Here is an 18,896-nt window from a genome sequence, read left to right as displayed (position 1 = left end):
AGCTGGCAGCTGCAGAGGCCACTAGCTACTGCATAGTAAGTAATTCTCTGCTTAAACCAGGCAGAAGCCCAGTTTGAACAGAGAATCTGGGAGAAGTGCCGAAAGAGGAATTTCTCCCTTCTGCAGCTCTGGAGGGCATATTGTTATACCCTGCAAAGCTGCAAGGGAAGAAAGAAGAATGGTATATTTTATAAGAATGTATCTAAAACCTTAATTGCAGGCATTAAGCAACCTCCCACCTCCAAACAACGATTATAGCTTTAAAAAAATCAAGTTAATAGGAATGATAAAGTTAATATATAAAAAAATAGCTTGTAGGGAAGAACTTTAATCCATTCTGACATCTTATATATACTTACAAATAGCCATTTTGTTCTCAATAATTTCACCTTGCCAACGATTAGCTTTATTTTTTAAAAACAGGCCCCCTCAAAATGCTTAAGACCTTCCAAAGCCTTAAGACCTTGTACTTTCATATTCCCCATCCCCATTCACAAAGGCATCTCCAAGTAATCTACAAATATTCTTCATCCTGTTTTTTTTAAACTTGGTATGGTAAGTAGAAAATGAACTATAGCTATATCTATAGCTATGCTATTGGTTAAATAAAGAGGTTAAGGCAACAAAGTAGTTTAATTGTCTAGCCTGACGGGGCCTCATCATTCCTTATAACCAACTTCTAACAATAACCAAGATTATCCTGCTACAATATTCCTTGGGAAATAAATGACCATATTCTCTGAGGGATAAATAAATAAATCATACTGCATAGATAATGACAGTCTCCCACTCTACGGGATCCAATCAATAGCAAAAAACTAACTCCAATCACCACTCATTCTTGAAACATTCATATAGCCACTGTCAGGTTTTGATTAGCTTGAATAAAGAATCATTTTTCCTCCTCTCCCTCTCGCTCCCTATGGACTCCCTGCTTTCTCTCTCTCTGGGGTGTTCCAAGCAGTGTACACCACTTTTCTCTCTCAACTGTCCATAATCTCCAGAGAATTTCAGATTGTCCTCTTCTTACTGTAGCTAAGAAAATAACTAAAAACTGTGACCCTGAATTCAAGCTCTGTGTATCCTGGGACATGCTCTGGGCAATCATCCCCACAATACATAGAATGTCAGTCCAATCACTACACCTAGAGATTCAAGAAGGAGAGTTCTCTTTCTTAAAGGTCATTCCTTGAAATGCATCTAAATTTTGTTTGTAGGCCCAAAGCAGTCAGTGCCCTAGAGTATTCCTACTGAGCAACAATGTTAGTGACTATAACTCACCAAGCAACAATTTTCAATGAGTTTGATTCTTTAGTTAATTTTTTATCTAGCAAAATTTGTGTATTCCCTCCCTGACTCCTCCCCATTTAAACATGCCTCTTACTGGCTCTAAAGATAATATATAAAATTTATCTTTAAAAAAATCTATTGTAGGCATTCAGAATTTAAAAACCTTTTAAGGACCTAATATCAATGTTTTAGCTATAATTAGGGGGGGATTAGGAGCAGATGTTTAACCTTCAAAGGTGACTCTATTTCCAACACCTTAACATGTTTACCTTCTACCAACTCTGCAGCATGCTGTTTCTCAGGTTGAATCCTTTTCTATACAGGGCTTCATTTTTCACAAAGGTTTCTGTTTCTTTTGTGTTTGTTTCTTATCTTAGGTGCAAGAGAAAATAAAATGAATCAAAACCCTAGAAGGTTGAGAAGTAGAACAGGGCAGAAAAATAATGGAAATATATGATACATTAGTCTGAATTCAGGGCCAACTCTTACCTACCTCACCATCCCCCCTACACATATACCTTTGGACTTATACAAAACTTGTGTATCATTGGTATAGTAGCCATTAAATGACACTTTGAGAATCACTTGGAACTCTTGAGTATTCCCAAACAAGAATACAGACATAAAAACGTCAAAATTAATATGTATAATATATTTATATTTGATATAAATATATTTTAATAATATAATCTAAAATGTACATATACTTATATGCATATATATATACACACATATACATATGTATATACATACACACACACACATTCACATGTGTATATGTATGTACCACCACAGTTTAAGAACCCTGAAAAATTGCCCCAAGAGGGAAACCAGGATGGTGAAGAGCCTTAAGTTTATGCCCTAGGGGGTTAAAGAAACTGGGTGGATGTTACAAAGAGACCAATTCATATTAAATGCCAGGAAAATACTTCCTAATAGTTAGAACTGTCCATAAGTGGAATAAACCATCACAAGAGGCAATGGGTTTCCTCTCTTTGGAGGTCTTTAAGCAGCGGCTAGATGTTTGCTTGTTAGGCTGGCTAGAGCGGGGCATTCCTTTCATGTACGGAGCGGATTAGAGGTATTTATGTGGTACAGTGGATGAAGTGCTGGGCCTAGAATCAGAAGACTCATCTTGAATTTAGATCTGGTCTCAAACACTTGGTAACTTTGTGACCAAGGGAAAATTAGTTAACCCTGTTTGTCTCAGTTTCCTCATCGATAAAATGAGCTGGACTCCAGCATCTTTGCAAAGAACACCTCAAATGGGGTCATGAAAAGTCAGAGATGACTGAAATGACGCAACAACAAAAGATGGCCAAGGAAATCCCTTCCAACTCTCAAATTCTGTGATTGGGAGTAGGCACATTAATGCTTTCTCAGAGCAAACAAAGCACCAAAGATGGAAGTGAAAGCCTTGAGGCTATATGATTTACCCAAGGTCACACAGTTAACAAAAGTAGGGCTCTAGAACCAGTTTCCTCATGTAGAATTCCATTTTCTTCCTCCTAGGAAAGGTAACTAGTGATCCTTTTAATTTTTCCTAGCTAGATAATTCTATAACCCACTAATAACATTAGGCTATGTCACCAACAGCTAAGATTTCTTTCTTCTTACAGAACCTATAGCAAAATAGAGAACATAGATCTGGAAATAAATATTCATCAAATTCTTTCTTATCCTGCCATCCATTTTTATGGTCACATTTTTTTTTTTACACATAACTTGGAGAATAGTTGCCTTTTTCTGGTTAGTAAGGAAAACAGCTGACAGAAAAGGATGATCATATCTGTCAAAGCCTAGGCAGAAGGCAGGGGGAGGGAATCTCATTGCAGATTTATAGAAGAAAAATACACCAGCTTTCACTCTCCACTCGGACTGAGAAAAGTTTCTTCCTAGACTGCCCATTTTCCTTGCTATGCTGCTTCTTTCTCCTTCCTCTTTGATTAAAAAAAATAGGAAGGAAGAAGAAAGAAAGAAGGAAGAAAAGACAGAAAGAAGGAAAGACAGAAAGGAAGGAAGGACAGGGAGGAAAAAAGAAAAGGAAAAAGAAGGAAGGAAAGAAAAGAAAAAGAGACAGGAAGTCTCTCAATGAAAAAGCCTATTTTTCTACAAAAGCTTTTCTGTTTTTGTATGTTTGGGAGAAGAAATAAAAACATGTAATATTTGCCAAGTGTTGAGGACATGTGTGTGTATGTCCATATGACTGCATCATTTCTCTGTTTTATATAGAAAAACTGCCTTTTGGGGATGAAATGGAAAAAATTCCATTCTAGAACAAATTCCCAATACTAACATAATTAGGTTATTTATGAATATGAATGACCATGAAGTAAAAAAGAAAAAGCTACACATCTAGGTAAAAGGTAGAAAATACATTTTTCTAAGAAGAGTTTATTGCTTTCCTTTCTCTGATCACTAAGTGTGCAATCTATTCTTGTCTAGAGGCAACTGGTAGCAGCCATGGATAACAGCACCTGACTCATCTTTCAGCATAGAAATACAGAGTGTAGAATTCCATGACTTCTGTTGCCTCTGGATGCGTTGTAAACTGTACAAAGTTTTATTTCAATTCATTTTATACCCAAATCACACACTTTAATGTCTTTCTGTTGCACTAGGTGGCAGTACTTGAAAGTAGTTAAAACAAGGGCATGGCTTCCAGGGTTTAAATGAACATCAAGGGCTTAACCCTAAAAAGCGAGAATACCCTTACTGTCTAACAAAGCAAAGGTTTAAAAAAGGACGTCGGACTTAACCATTTGATAATAGATTTGTTGTTCAATTGTTTCAATCATGGCCGACTTTTCCCGGCAAAAATACTGGAGTGGTTTGCTATTCCCTTCTCCAGCTCATTTTACTGATGAGGAAACTGAGACAAACAGGGTTAAGTGACTTGCCCAGGGTCACACAGCTAGTAAGTGTCTGACACCAGATTTTAAATTAGGTCTTCCTGACTCCAGGCCTCTTCTACTACATGCCCCATAGACTTGGGGGGCAGGGGAACTTTGAAGTCATCTACTCTAAACTCCCTCATCTTATAGATTAGTAAATGTAGCCACTGAAAGGTAAACTCTTTGAGGGTAGAGACTATCTTTTATCACTTTTTGTATTCCCAGCACTTAGCACAATTCTTGGCACACAGTGGTTGCTTAATAAATATTAAGTGAGTGAATGAATTTATGGAAGATTATTCTGCTGGTAAATAGTCTTCAGAAGTTAAATTGAGGTCCTTTGACTCTAAATTCATTATTCTTTCTTTTAAGAATACCATGATCCTTAAAGTGAGTGCAATGGATGCACATCAATTGGGGAATGGCTGAATAAGTTGTGATATGTAATTGTGATGGAATACTTTTTTGCTATAAGAAATGATGAGCAGAATTCTCTCAGAAAAACCTAGGAAGACTTACATGGATTGACACAAAGTGAAATCTAATGGGTACAAAGTAACAGTCATATAGGATGAACAGCTGTGAATGACTTAGCTATTCTCGACAATATGACAATCCATGACAATTCTGAAAGACTTAGGATGAAAAATTCTATCCATCCCCAGAGAAAGAACCAATACTATCTAAACACAGATTGAAGCAACTTTTTTTCACCTTATTTTTCTTGAGTTTTTTTGGTCTGTTTTTTTCACAACATGACTACTAGAGATATATTTTGTATGACTACACATATATAACCTATACGGAAAAAAAAAGTGGGTGCAAAGTCCAGAAAGGCCAAGGCCAAACATGGAATACCAGTTCTAGCACTTATTGACTACACAACCATGGGGAGCAAGTTAATTAAACTGTTCAAGTCTCAGTTTCCTCATTATAAAAATGAGAAAAGGTGTGCTGGTAAATGTTTAACAACTGGTTCTCTAAAACCTCATTATGTCACACTTGTAAATTTAATCTGCTTCATTAGCATTTTCTTCATCACTTTCTTAAGTCTAGACAATGAACAAAACAATGAATTAAGTCCCTATTTGTATCACTTGCTGATTTCCAAAATATAAATGACCACATTGAAAATTTAACAATTTACTAATGAGACAATAGGAACTGGGGACAGCATAACCTTGAAAATAGGAATAACACTAATTATACTATTTACTACAGGGTGATTGTGAAGAATATTCTTTAAAGTTATTATAAAAATCTCATTGCAGGAAGAATGATAAGCTTTCATTTACATAGAGTTTGACAATTTATGTGACAGTTTCTTTACAACATCCCTGTCGAACTAAAATTCAAGAAAACCTTTAAAAATAAAAAGATAGGACTCCCCATCTTACAAATATACCCTTGAATTTCAATCTTGATGCCATCTTTAATTTTACCAATACGTGTCTCTTTCAAGAACATTATCTAATTGATGAAAGCAGAAAGCTCCTATGATTCATATTGTTTCAAAATAATTGTTTCTTATAAATAAACATTACACAGATTAAAACATATCATTGATTTAAACTAAATTAGGCTTGTGAAACAGGTTGTCCTAAAAAATTTTTTCCAAAGGAGTAAATTATAATGAACATAGAAGTAAATATATAAAACTATGAGAAATCATGATCCCAAATAAAAGTGGGAGAAGTAATTCTTTATAGCAAAATTAAGAAAAATCCACAAAAATCTCCCAAATATTGACCCACACCTTCCCTGGCTCATTAATTCCAGCCTAAATTCACTACTGCTGAGAATATCAAGCACTCTGTTCAGCAGATGCCCAACTGCTATTTAGCTGAATGTGCCTGGCACCTTGATATTCTATGGATTCTAATCAAAAGCTTGTGTAGAATTTTATCCTTGGAGTCCAAAGAGAATTCTAGTCATAAACACCTGGGGAGGGAAAGGAAGATATCTAAAATCTAAGGAAAGCAAAATTTAAGTCATTTCTGAGTAGTCAAATTTAAACAGTCTTCTTGGATGAATGTTTGTAGACATCAAAATATATAAACTTCTCTGGAAACTATCACTTTCATATCTAGGATAAATAATATCCCAATACACTTGGAAGAAAATGAAAACTCAATTGCCAACAACCATCCCTACGGTGTATGTGTAACTGACATAGGGCTGCTTCTGGGTCTTGCCAGCAAACCTCTGCCCTCACAATCTATAGGCAAGACAGAAGAGCATCACTGTCTTTTCTCGGGTAGATTCAAATATATCATATTGTAGACCATAGCTGAAACACGACGACATTAAAACATAGCCTGACCTAATATATTAAATGGATGTTAGTCCAATTTCCTCTTATCCACTTTTTTAGTGGGCTTTACTCCTTGTACCTGCTTATTTGCTTAAGAAGTTAATACCCTACTTAGAAGGCCTGTCCTATTGAGTTCTCACCAGGCTGAAACCTAGCTAAATTAGTATAAAAAGAGCTATCATTATTATATAAGCTCATCATTCTCCTATTTTAAAATGAAATTCAGAAAGAAATCACCCTGGGAAAGATTGAGATCATTCTTTTATTCTTTTAGAATCAATGTTCTTCGGACTATTACACAAGTGAATAAAGTGACTTCTTTTGTAATTTAACAAAAGTATGATATTATCATTGTTTATATAACACTTAAATGGATTACATTATTTGATCCCCCAAAACAGCCTCTTGAGGTAGGCATTACCAATATTATCATCCTGTAGTTACAAAATGAGGAAACTGACTGACTATAAAACAGGATACTTTCTATTACTTTTTGTAATTTTGCAATGGAAAGACAGGCAAAGGAAATGGGACCCTCTAGTGAATTTCAGTCTGATTTCCATCAACTCCACATCCCCATACACCCTAGTGCAAATCTCTCTTTGACTTCAAAGGGAACTTTCTTATGTTAAAAGAAGAACATGAGGTTTTCTGGGCTATGAGAATTTCACTAATATTTGTATTATTGAAGAGGAATTAAGATTCTCTTACAGTGATCGTTCATCTCAAAAAAGAAATCAAATTTGTCTCTCCAAAAGCTATTTTCTATTAGCATGGGCACATCTGATTCAAATTAGAAATGATAGCTTTTAACTTGCTCTGATGTTTTCAAAAGATATATTCAGAAATTTTCGATACCAGATTAGATACCAAAAGATCTCAGGATCAAAGATTTAGCCCTGGAAGGGAACTTAGAGGCCAACTGGTATCACCCCCTCTTCTCACAAATCAGAAAAGTGAGGGAGAACAGTTACATGGCCTGCCCAGTGTTATATCCTTAATAAATTATCTCTGACAGAGTTCGAACCTAGATTTTCCTGAATCCAAATTCAGTGCCCTTTTCACTATAACAGTGATAAGCATTGTCATTTAGTTCCAATTAATAACTCACATAGCAAGATGCAGCATTTCAGTTTTAAATAAAGCTGAGGCTTTTATGCATTTGGGACTTTGGAAATGCAAAACTCTCTGGAGAATCCTCACCTTCTAACTCATTTTGGGGAAAAAATGTTTAAGTGACCTTTCTGCCCTCAGTAAGTAAATGTACCAGAAAGTTCATCAAAGAGGCCTTCCATCAAACTCAGTTTTCACCACCTCGGCACAGCATACCTTCTCTGTACATTGTCCCTAGCTTTGAGAAAAGAGGTTGGAGTGACTGCAGGAAGTCATGACTAAGCCTTCTCCTCAGTAAGCAGCCCCTGATTTACAAGGTGATGTGAGGACCACTGTCATTCAGCTTTTCATTCAGCTTTTCATTCTTATTTCAACATCAATCAATTATCATCCTCTTTATCACCACTATTATTACTCAAAATGAGATGCTCACATCTGACAACCTTTGTAATATGGTTTAAGTTCTTGTGCTTGAGGTTGCAGTGCCAGAGGTTTTATTTCATCAAAAATCACAGACCCTGCTCTGAAATATTTGAGCATTTTGAATGATCACACACTCATCTGTTGTGAAATATATTTCTTTAAAACACAATTTAGTGTCCTTATGCAGAGATAGCAATGCAAAACGGGGCTTGGGAGTCAGGACAAAAAAAACAAAAAACAAAACAAAACAAAAATTCTCTGATCCCACAACGAAAAATTCTTCCCGGGTACTGCTTGCTTGCCATTTGCTGAGTAAGGGCCAGAGTCTCTCCTCAATCGTCTTGCTCAACTCTTATTGACAGTAATGGAAGTTGCACATGCATATTGAGGGCAGCATATGGTCCTCAGAGGCTAATAAAGAGAATGAAACAGAGCATCCTGCCTAGAAAGCAGAATAGCTAAAGGGAAGCTCAGCTGCAGGGAATTAATGAAAATCTATGCATTCTCTCTAAAGTCATCAACCAAGAGACTGCAACTGGAATTCTCCTCTTGATGTAGGTACTTAACTTTCTCTAATGTCAATAGGAGTTTTGTAGCTGAATGGGAGGGAGAAGGGGTAAATAGATCAGTATGTCATTTAAAATGAATCATTTCACTGCCTTTCCTCTCATTTTTATACACATTGACAGTATATAAAATACATTTTAAAAAATCAATTTAGCCTTGTAGTTTTCTACCCCGAAGCAAAAAACAGCCACTGAGATGATGCAATTCAATAACCTTTGAATAATTATTTAAATAGGGTCAGGAGGAGGGATGACTGAATTTCTCAAGATTAGTAGATCCCAAATGAAAAATTCAAAGAACACTGCACGTCAAAAGCCCCTCATTTCTTTTGAGAATTGTTTCCATTTTGTTTTTATCATATTATTCAAGAGAAGGACTGGAATTTAAGGATATCTCCAAGGGCCAAGTTATGTCAACTGGGAATCTGATGAACATTTTTATTTCAAAGTAAAATTCTACTATCAACTTGTGATTATTTGTATTTAAAGTGCATTTGCTCAGATAGGAGAAAGAAAAATACCTATTATCAGAGAGACTTCCCTGTCAACCGACAAGCTTTGTCTTAAGTGCTGTGCCTGACCAGTGCTTCATAACTTAGGACAAATGTCCTAAACTATATTTAGGAGAATAACAATATTTAAGAATATGACCATACACTGAGAGCATAACCATTCCCTTCCTTCCACCCAGCCTCTTGTGGGCATGATGAAAACACTCCTGGGCAACATAGCTCAAATACTTTCAGGGTGTGTCTGCAATGACTTTTCACCACTGCAACAAAAACAATGCACTCAGTTTTAATATAGAGAGCATGATTTATGCATACTGTGCCAAACATGCAATTACTTTTAAATATGGGGAGAGCAATGAAATCTGAAATAAGGTTTAGAAACAAAAGGATAAATGACTGGGTAGGTCCCTCCTACTCCCCACCCCCACTCTACAAACATATATGCAGTGCTCTGTTTGAACAGGACTTCAAAGCGGAAGGTTAGACAGATTTTAGGAATCAGATTTTCAGAAAACAAGCTTGAGCTCTCCTTGAAAGGACATTACAGGCAAACAATATGTTTATTATATTTTTGAAGACAAAACGTGTTGAAAGCTTTTAAAAACGTGTAAAGGTTTTTAGTTTGCAAGCAATGAATAAAATAACATTAATAATAGCAATGTTTTAGCATTTCATAAATGCAAGTCTGTCTATTGTTGAGAAGTGGATAATTTTAGGTTAATTGTAATGCCTTTGCCTCTTACTGAAGATTTGGAATTGTGAAAATTAGAATCATGCTAGTCAAAGAGTTTGAAAAGTCAGCTGATAAGAGCAAGGAAAAGATAGAAGTTCCTGTCCTCATAGAAGTCAAGCAAACCCACAGAATACTAACACTCCTGAATATGAATGAAAATCAAGTTGCTCCCAGTGAGTTTAGCAACTGGCTTTTAAAGACTGCCCCCACCAGATAGTATTTCAAGAACAACACAGATTGGAAGTGACTGAAGATCATTGTGCAGTGATTATTAGTCACTGGTGAAATCAATGGGTTGCCTAGTCAGAAGAAAGACAGGCAAGTTCGCAAATAAACAAGTTTGTAAATCATCCGTGGTTGCCAGCAGAAGTATCCTTACCAAGTCTTGTATAACCCAGACAGCTGCCGTTTTGAAGGCAGATGGTGTCAATGTACCAAGATCTGAGACAGCAGAGAGCATACTCTTTTGCATTCTAGTGATGGTTTCATGCTCTCAGTGAAGCCCTATTGTTGAAGGTTTGGAGACTGGGGTAACTCCTCAGCTAATAACAGGTTTCTTTGGCAACTTAACTGAAGCATTCACTAAAGAAGCAATCAAGCAAAAAGCAATCAACAAGCATTAATTAAGTGCCTATTATGTGTCAAGCATTGTAGAGATGTTCTGAAGATACAAGAGAAAAAAATAATCACGGCCTTCAAGGAGCTTATATTCTATTTGGGGGAAAATGTACACATAAGTATGTGCAAAATCTTTTCCAAATAAATACATTTATGGGAAGTGGAAGCCACAAGCAGCTGGGGGTGGTGGTTCAGGAAATACTGCATGGTAGAGATGATGCTTGATTGGGGGAGGGGATGCTAGGCACAGTATATATGGATTTAAACAAATCATTTGACAACATTTCTTAGTATATGCCATGAACAGGATGGTGAGATATAAAATAGACAATAAAATAGTTGAGGGGGACTCTGGGTAAATGTATGATAATCAATGTATTAATATCAAATTAGAGATTAGTCTCTAGTGGAATGATTTAGAGAGGAAGAGTTATTGACTTAAAATAGTCCTGAGACTTTTGGAGCACCCTGTGTTATAATAATATTTATATGGCATTTAGAGCAATAAAGTGTCATATTTAGCACTTAAAGGTTTGTAAAATATATACATTCTTTCTTCTGATGCTCAGACTACTCTGTGAATTAGCTGATACAGGCATTATTGCCTGTCCTATCAGAATACCATCACTTGAATCTAGGTCCAGAATTACTTGATCTTCTCTGCTTTGGTGGAGCATAATCAATACTTTCAAAAATATCTGTTCCATTTAGAAACCCTCTAGCCAAGGATACCAGAGGAATTTATAATGTCCCAGCACAAACATAGGCCTGCTCTTCTTAGTATCTATTCCTAAGGACAGACACTGAACCATATCTTTGAGAAATCCATTTCTTTTGGATATGCATGTATAAAAAATGAAAATGAGAAATGTTGCTGGGGCTTAGGGAAAGGCAGACTAAGGTATTGTTGGATCTGTAAAGTGATCCTACCATTCTGAAAAGCAATTTGGGACTATGCCCACAAAAGTACTAATCTTTGTACAGTCTTTCACCCAGTGGTACTACTACACCAAATATATCAAAGAAAGGGGGAAAGGCCTCATGCATATATAAATATCATGGCATATTGATGTAATGGAACATTATAATGTATTGGAAATGACAAAATGGACAGGTTCAGAGGAAACTAAGAAAATTATGAACTGAGGCTGAGTTCATTGAGCAGAAGTAGAATATATAAGGTGATGTTGACATTATTAAGAAAATTAACTTTAAGTAACTTCAGAATTCTGATGCGTCATAATAAACCATGCTATGCCAGAGGAGCAAACATGCTTTTCCCAGACATTTTTGGACATGACCAATATATGAATTTGTTTTATCGGACAATATATATTTATTATGAAGTCTGTTATTTTTAAAGTTCAGTTCTGGTGAATAGGAGGGAAAATAAATGCTTGTTTAATTGAAAATTCATGCATGTCATTTTCTTTTTTAAAACAAAGAGAACACACACTACCTACAAAAAGTGAACAAATTCAATAAAAATAAGGATAGCAAAAGGAAGAGATTTCTTTCTCCCTTGGGAGAGAGGAAGAAATAGAAGAGAAAGAGGACAAGAATAGGGACCATCATCTCTATTCTCACCTGTACAGCCCTATAATCAGCTCTACTCAATGTCCTTTAGCCCCTATCCATAGTCTTTTACTTTGGTATTCATGAACCAGAATTTATTGGTGATGGTTTGGATATTCTGCTAGGGTAGCCTCACTTCTTCCCTACACTGTAGTGGATTTCATTCCATTGCAGCTGCAGCATGTTCAAAGGGTTTACCATGGCCACCCCTCAATATGCTTCCATTTCCTGGCATTCCAAGTCTCCTATTATTTTCTTCTCTTTTATGGAGTCAACTTTCTTCTCTTTATGAGGTCAACTTCTAGCCACAAGCTCTCCAAGATTTAAGTCACTGCTAAATGTCTAATTATATACGATAATTTGGGATGGGAGGCACTAGAAATTGAGGACATCAGGAAGGGCTTCATGGAGAAGATAAGGAAGGGGCTGAGTGAAGGGAAAATGGAAGATGGGATGTCATATACTCCGAGTAAAAAGAATGTCAAGTTAGTGAGATTTTAAGGGAACACAGGAAAAAAGTATAACAGGGCTGGAAAAATAAGTTATGAAGAGCCTGCAATAGCAAACTAGCTTATGACCTTGAGCAAAGCACTTAACCACTCTGGGGCCTTAGTTGAATTCTTAGTTATAAGACAGTTGAGTTGGAGAATTTCTCAGGAGCCTTCCAATTTCTAGCATCCTTTGATACAGCATTTCATTTACAAGGTTTATTGCTTGACTAGAGAGCACAGTTAGAGAGAAGGTTTATCTGAATCCTCACAGTCTTTAAACCAAGATGAATTGCTATTTAAGATAAGGTGGCTGTGCCCACACAAGAAATTTTTGGAACATTTTTCTGCATAGAATAATGGTTTAATAGGAGCCATGTGGTTAAATTCCTCTAGACAGAAAAGAAAAGCCTTCAACTTATTTAGGGAAGCAAAGTAAGAACAGTTCAGGCAGAATACAAGGCAGTTCAGAGACAAAAACAAAGCCCATTCTGGCTTTCTCTCTCACTGGTCTTTATTGTTTTGAAAGTCTACAGACCCTGTTGGTGGAGGCAAAAGACTTCAAAGATCACCTAGTCACATTCACTTTCATCTACCACTAGAATATAGCTCTGCCAAAAGTAATGGAAAGTCTGGCCCTGTTCTCTTTGGGATGACAAACAGGCAATATCTGGCAATCCTAAATAAAATATAAGTCATGCCAGAAAGATCAAAAGTGTGGCAATGTATTCTAAGTATTAATGCCAGCAGAAAGTAACCTATGGCCCACCTACAGAAATCTCATTAACCACACACTCAGAGCAGCACCATTCCAACCCCTCCCTCTGGAGAACATGAGTGATACATAGTGACAAAAGACAATATAGTTCATTGATAGAAATAATATAAACTTAACTCATTCCAATGAACACTCAGACCTGGCCCAACTTCTAATGGCAATGCATTTTTTTTGGTCTGAGAATGTCAAAAGTTTAAATACAGCTAAGTTATCCTGTTGCACATGGAAACAGTCTGGAAAATTAATGCTTTATAGCTATTGTTGTAGATGAGGAAGTGGAGGTAAAGGGGACTGCCCCAAATAAGTAAGATAGTGGTAAAGCCAAGAATAGAAGTAAAGACACTTGATGCCTGAATTCTCCCTATGCTCTAACCACCAAACAATCCCCTCTTGCATTCTGTTGCTCCAACAGCTGCTGAGATTCTCAGCAGAGCCCCAAGGAGTCATAGAGGTTTTTCTGTCCTGAGCTAAAAGAAAAACTCGTCAATGCTTTTCTTTATATCACTAGATAACTGCTTCGGCACCTTTAAGAAAGAGGGAGAGAGAGAAAAGGAGAGATGAAAAGGAGATGAGAAAAAGGAGGAGAGGATAAAAACAGAGAAGGAAGGGAGTGGGAGAAGAGAGGGGGAACTGGGAGAAGGAAAGAGGAGGGGCAGGGGAAGAGAAAGATGGAGACAGAGAGGGAAGAGGGAGAGGGGCAGAAAAACAGAAGAGGGAGAAAGTAGAGGAATATGTTGGAGGGAAACAGGAGAGGGAAGGGTAAAGGAAAGAGGGAGAGGGAAGGAAAGAGGGGGGAGGAGGAGAGTAAGGGAGAGACGGTAGAGAGACAATGGAATAAAAATGACAAGAATGTAAGAGTTATGACAAGGCAGTGCACGCATGACTGCTAAATATGCAGCATTGTGGATGAATCCAGAGGAATAAAGATCACTCTGAACTGGAGGGCTATAGGGCTTTTCATGGAAGGTGGCAGATTTGAGTGGGATCTTGGAAAATTGTTATTATAGGAATGGGTGAAGAAAAAAATTCAGAGTTTATTGCTTGCATGCAACAATAGCTTAACAGTAAAAGACCACAATATAAGCCAATGCAAGAGGGTAAGAAAACTTAAAGTCGGTTCAAGGACTGAAAATACCATGGTGTTTGGAGTAAAGGATCCTACAAGATCTAATACAATGTCCCTTGGGCTTAGTAGATACAAAGTAAATGTTGAATTGAACTGAATTAAAAAGACTGGTTGAGGCTTTATTTTAGAAGGTAAGGAGTTTATTTTTTATCCTTCCTATAATTATTTGGGAGCAATTAATGGTATTTAAGTACGGGCTAAACCTGTGATTTCACTGGATAGAGTATCTCTAGAACTTTTTTTTATTTTTAATCAATGGAAGTCTGATTGTTTCCACATTTATAGTCCTAGAAGGCTGCCTTGAGCATTGTGAGGTAAAGTGATTTTGTCTAGGGTTATTTAGCCAATGGTAGCTAGGTATTATAGTAGTTAAGCGTGCTGGACCTAGAATCAGGAAGACTCATGTTCCTGAGTTCAAATCTGTCCTTAGATACTTACTAACTGTGTGACCCTGGGCAAGTCATTTAACCCTATTTCCCTCAGTTTCCTCATCTGTAAAATTAGCTGAAAAACGAAATGGGAAACCACTCCAGTATCTTTGCTAAGAAAATCCCACGTGGGATCACGAAGAGTCAGACGTGACTGAAAATGACTGAACAAAGCAATACATGCAAATATGCCTAAGGCTAGGCTCAACCCAGGTCTTTCTGTCTCCAAAGGTAAACTATCCATTTAGTCCTGGTGCCTCTGAAAAGAATCAGATAGCAAAATAGTTGAATTCTGAAAGCAGAAAAGGATATGCTGAATTACAGTTCAGAGACTGAAAAATAAGTACAATGAAGTATTAATTGTGAGGTCTAGACAATAAATAAAAAAGGAATAAGAGAACCATATGTTCTTTCAAGCCCTCCACAGACTGCCTCATTATTGGCTGGGATCAACCCATTATCAAATATAGATGTCAAAAAAGTATTAACTGTTACATTTATCTTTTTATGAAATCCAAGAAACTATCTTCTGCAGTAATCCTCAAATACTTGTTTCCTGAACTTTTCTTCTAGCCCTTAAAACCTCTAAAGAAGAAAACTGACATATATTGAAAAAGTCAGATACAGTATATAAGGTATAGACTATCTACCCTTTCCCATACATCTACTACCATTTATATTAATTTATATTGGTCACAGCTGCTAATCATGAAGAGTTAAGCAGAAATTTAAGAAATCAGCACTCTTCAACAATCTAAGAATTTGAGAAGAATCATGAATAAATTCCTTTCCTTTTTTCTGATCAAATTTATTGAGGCCAACTTGGATGGAAAAAATATGACTGCTTCAATTCTAGAAGTAATTCTAGAAAGGGCTTCAAGCCCACATTATAGCAATTCTTAAAGTGACATGCTACACATAAAACCATATGACCTAGCATCATCCTATACAGAAGAAAATCATATCTATTTATAAACCATCTCACCCTGGAGCAAAACAGACAAATATTTTGTTGGTTTAGAATATTTAGGATATCACAAGGACCCAAGATAGAATATTGCCACTGTAAAACACCTGATTATAACATTCAGCTGAATCAAAATACTTTACTCATTTCACAGAAAAGATATTACAAACACTTGAAACTGAATATTTTGATGTCTAAACTCTTTTTTATTATTCTATCCCTCATGCAATGAAAACAAACTGTAGTAGAATATATAAAACTGCCAATGATAATTTGAAAAAAGTAATAGGACAGTTAATGAATAAATACAACACAAGGAAATCCATTTGCTATAAAAACCAGATGCCCTGTGCTCCATTTTGCCTTTTAAGTGTGCTAATTAAATCATGACTATGGGTTATTAAAAATATTTATATGGCTACCAAATGTAAGGATTCATTTAGCTGCTCTTAGTACTGTACTTAGGTTTGTGAAGTAAATTGAATTTTCAATCCACATGTCAAGAGAAAAACAGGAGATGCATTCTGTATGTATTTGTTATTCAGATTATTTAATGAATAGTATGCAACATCCATACATGTACCCTATTCCCGAGCTAGAATTGGAAGCCTTTTCATAACTTAGCCTTTCACCTTTCAAACTTGATGCCAATTTGACACAGGAACAAGAAAATGTGTGCCAAAGAACACAAGGTATAACTTATATGTCAAAATGCCAGCTCCGCCCTTGTCAGAGATGGCTGTCAATACCAGAAGTCATGGAAGAAAGGACAATGTGGATGCACAGTCTGATTTGGTGTGAAAGCTTGTCACTTTCTGTTCCTGAACTTTTCTTAAAGTTGAAAGACGATATGCCCACGTTGGGAAGGGGTGTTCTGCAGTATAGTGTGGTGGCTGAAATGGACATACCAGCATATTATAAATATACCACTAAGGCTCACTGTCACAATTAATTGGCATGATCCTAAAATTCAATCTGGCCAAACCTTTTAAAGGAAAATGGCTTGTTAATGACAGTACTTTGGTTCATTTTTACTGCCAACGCACAATCCCTCTGAGAGCTCGGCTAAATACCTCAAAAACATCATTGCAGTACTGGTGTTATGCCATTGCCCCATCACTGTGTTTAACAAGTAGACTTTAGTTTCTTTAGCAGTTATAATGGAATTCATGCAAACACCAAGTGAGCCTCTAAAGAGATAAACCAAGACGGAAGATTTGAAAACACCATATTTACTTTGACTTTCCTCAGATTTTTATTAGGACTGTAAAAGTTTCCTGTCTCTAATGTTTATCTTTAAAGGCTGAACTTGATGCATACAGTGTAGAATTTAACACTCAAAAATGATTTCTCATGTTGCCTTTGCCCTATCTTTCCTACAATATCATAGAAAAGAAAGCCTGAGTCATTTTGTCTTTTTCTGCATGCAGTGAGGGATGGTAAAGGACATATTTCTGGGCCAGGAAAAGAACTGGGATCTCAGTCTTTTCCCATGATGAAAGAAAGACGTCTGGTTGCCAGACAACATTCAAGGAAAGAGGGGTAGGGAGAAGGGGACGTTATTCATAAAATGAAGGGCCTGGTAATAACCTCTAAGGTTCCTACCAGCTCTAAATCTTTGATCTATAATCTGGTCAGGCATATTTTGGTCCAGAATATTCTTTTTACATTATCCAGAGAACATTTAAGAGTGGTAGTCAAGGGGGGAGTTTCAGTTTTTTGTACTCCTAGCAGTCCCATGTTCAGGACTTTAATGGAACTGTACACAGTCCTATTCTCTTAGATATTAGGATGTTATCTCAGGATGTCTCACTTGAAAGACAGAGAGCTATATGTGGAAGGGCAAAGGAGGTTCACAGCTTCCTGTAATTGTTAATAATTACTCCCTTGGAATTTGAAGGCATAGAGTATGAACAGCCAAAGAGTTAACATATCGTCAGAGGGAGGGAGTTGATACAGACAGTAGAGATGTGATCCAGAGCATGAAAGGTAAAAATCACACAACTGTGAATTAGTGCAAATGGTCAGGGGGCAGGGGGAGTCTCAGTATGGATCTCCATAGGGCTGAGTTTCCCCTTAGGGAAATCCTTTGATTTATAGGTGCAGGTAGAGTGAGTGCTAGGGCTAAGTCCCTATGTTCTCCCCTCATATCAGAATCTGCATGTAGGAAATAGCAAGAAAAGTGACCTAACAATCTATGTTAAAATGCCAGTTTGGAAAATCCACTATCACCATATATGGAAAAAAGAAAAACCCTCTCAAGGGGACCTAGAGCCTGGAAGAGTGAATTTTGGGTCAAGTCTTACCCATAGGCAGAGTAAGTACAGCCTAAGTGAAGCCCCTCCCCCCAAAAAAGCGCCACCCTACCCACTGCAAGAATCCTACCAGTTCCTTTTGACACCTGGAGTAGCCTCAGGCTGGTTGAGGGTACAAGGGATATGCTGAGTATGTAGGAAACTTCATTTTCTCTGAGAGCTCCAGCACAGTAAAGATGATGCAGATGCCAACACACAGGACATTGTCACATCACCACCAAGAGAGGGGAGGGGAGCCACTTGTGATAGAGCCTACATAGGCAAAGAAGTGGTTAGGAGAATGATTATGCTAACTGAATTCTCTAGCCTAAGCTTAGACTCCTCCCAATACCAGGGTTAACCTGAAGTGACTCCTACCACTTCCCTGGTCCCTGAAAAGTCAGCCAACAACTATCAAAGTTAAAAATACCCTGTGATGATTGACACCAAAAATACCATGGCAACAATTACCCCTGTAGCTTTTGTATTTTAGACTTAAGGAGATTTTAAGTCTGCTTTTTGTTTTTTTTTTAATTTAAATTCTCAACGACATTTGCCTGTGTCCATAAAACAATGAGAATGGTTTTCTTAGGCAGCCTGTGTTTTCTATAAGTTATTTAAAGGTCCCACATGTCCTAAGATGGTCTTGATTTCAAGGAAAGAAAGTATACTTTCAATAAGACTTTATAAAAGGAATATATGTGGCCTTGACATTTTTAGGGGGAATACATGTGTGTATATATACATGTATGTGCAGAACACATAGGCCACTCTAAA

At 36.9% G+C, this 18,896-nt stretch overlaps 1 protein-coding gene across 19 annotated transcripts in view; it reads right to left on the bottom strand.

Moving 5' to 3' along the window:
- Positions 1-18,896, bottom strand: part of FLRT2 (fibronectin leucine rich transmembrane protein 2) — a 124,511-nt gene that overhangs the window by 58,886 nt on the left and 46,729 nt on the right. For 3 of the 19 annotated variants that reach the window (XM_072622399.1, XM_072622406.1, XM_072622412.1), the window contains exon 2: positions 18,211-18,392. The exons of 13 other annotated variants lie outside the window; for them this stretch is intronic. The gene's annotated coding sequence lies outside the window, so the exon portion shown is untranslated. Of the gene's footprint in view, positions 1-1,559; positions 1,967-18,210; positions 18,393-18,896 lie in introns of those variants that run through there. 3 more of the 19 variants (XM_072622394.1, XM_072622396.1, XM_072622395.1) reach the window with 2 other exon arrangements.

This window comes from Notamacropus eugenii, chromosome 7 (assembly GCF_028372415.1).
Source record: "Notamacropus eugenii isolate mMacEug1 chromosome 7, mMacEug1.pri_v2, whole genome shotgun sequence".
Lineage (NCBI taxonomy): Eukaryota > Metazoa > Chordata > Mammalia > Diprotodontia > Macropodidae > Notamacropus > Notamacropus eugenii.
Note: the sequence above shows the minus strand (reverse complement) of the source record. Positions and strands in the feature narration are given on the sequence as shown.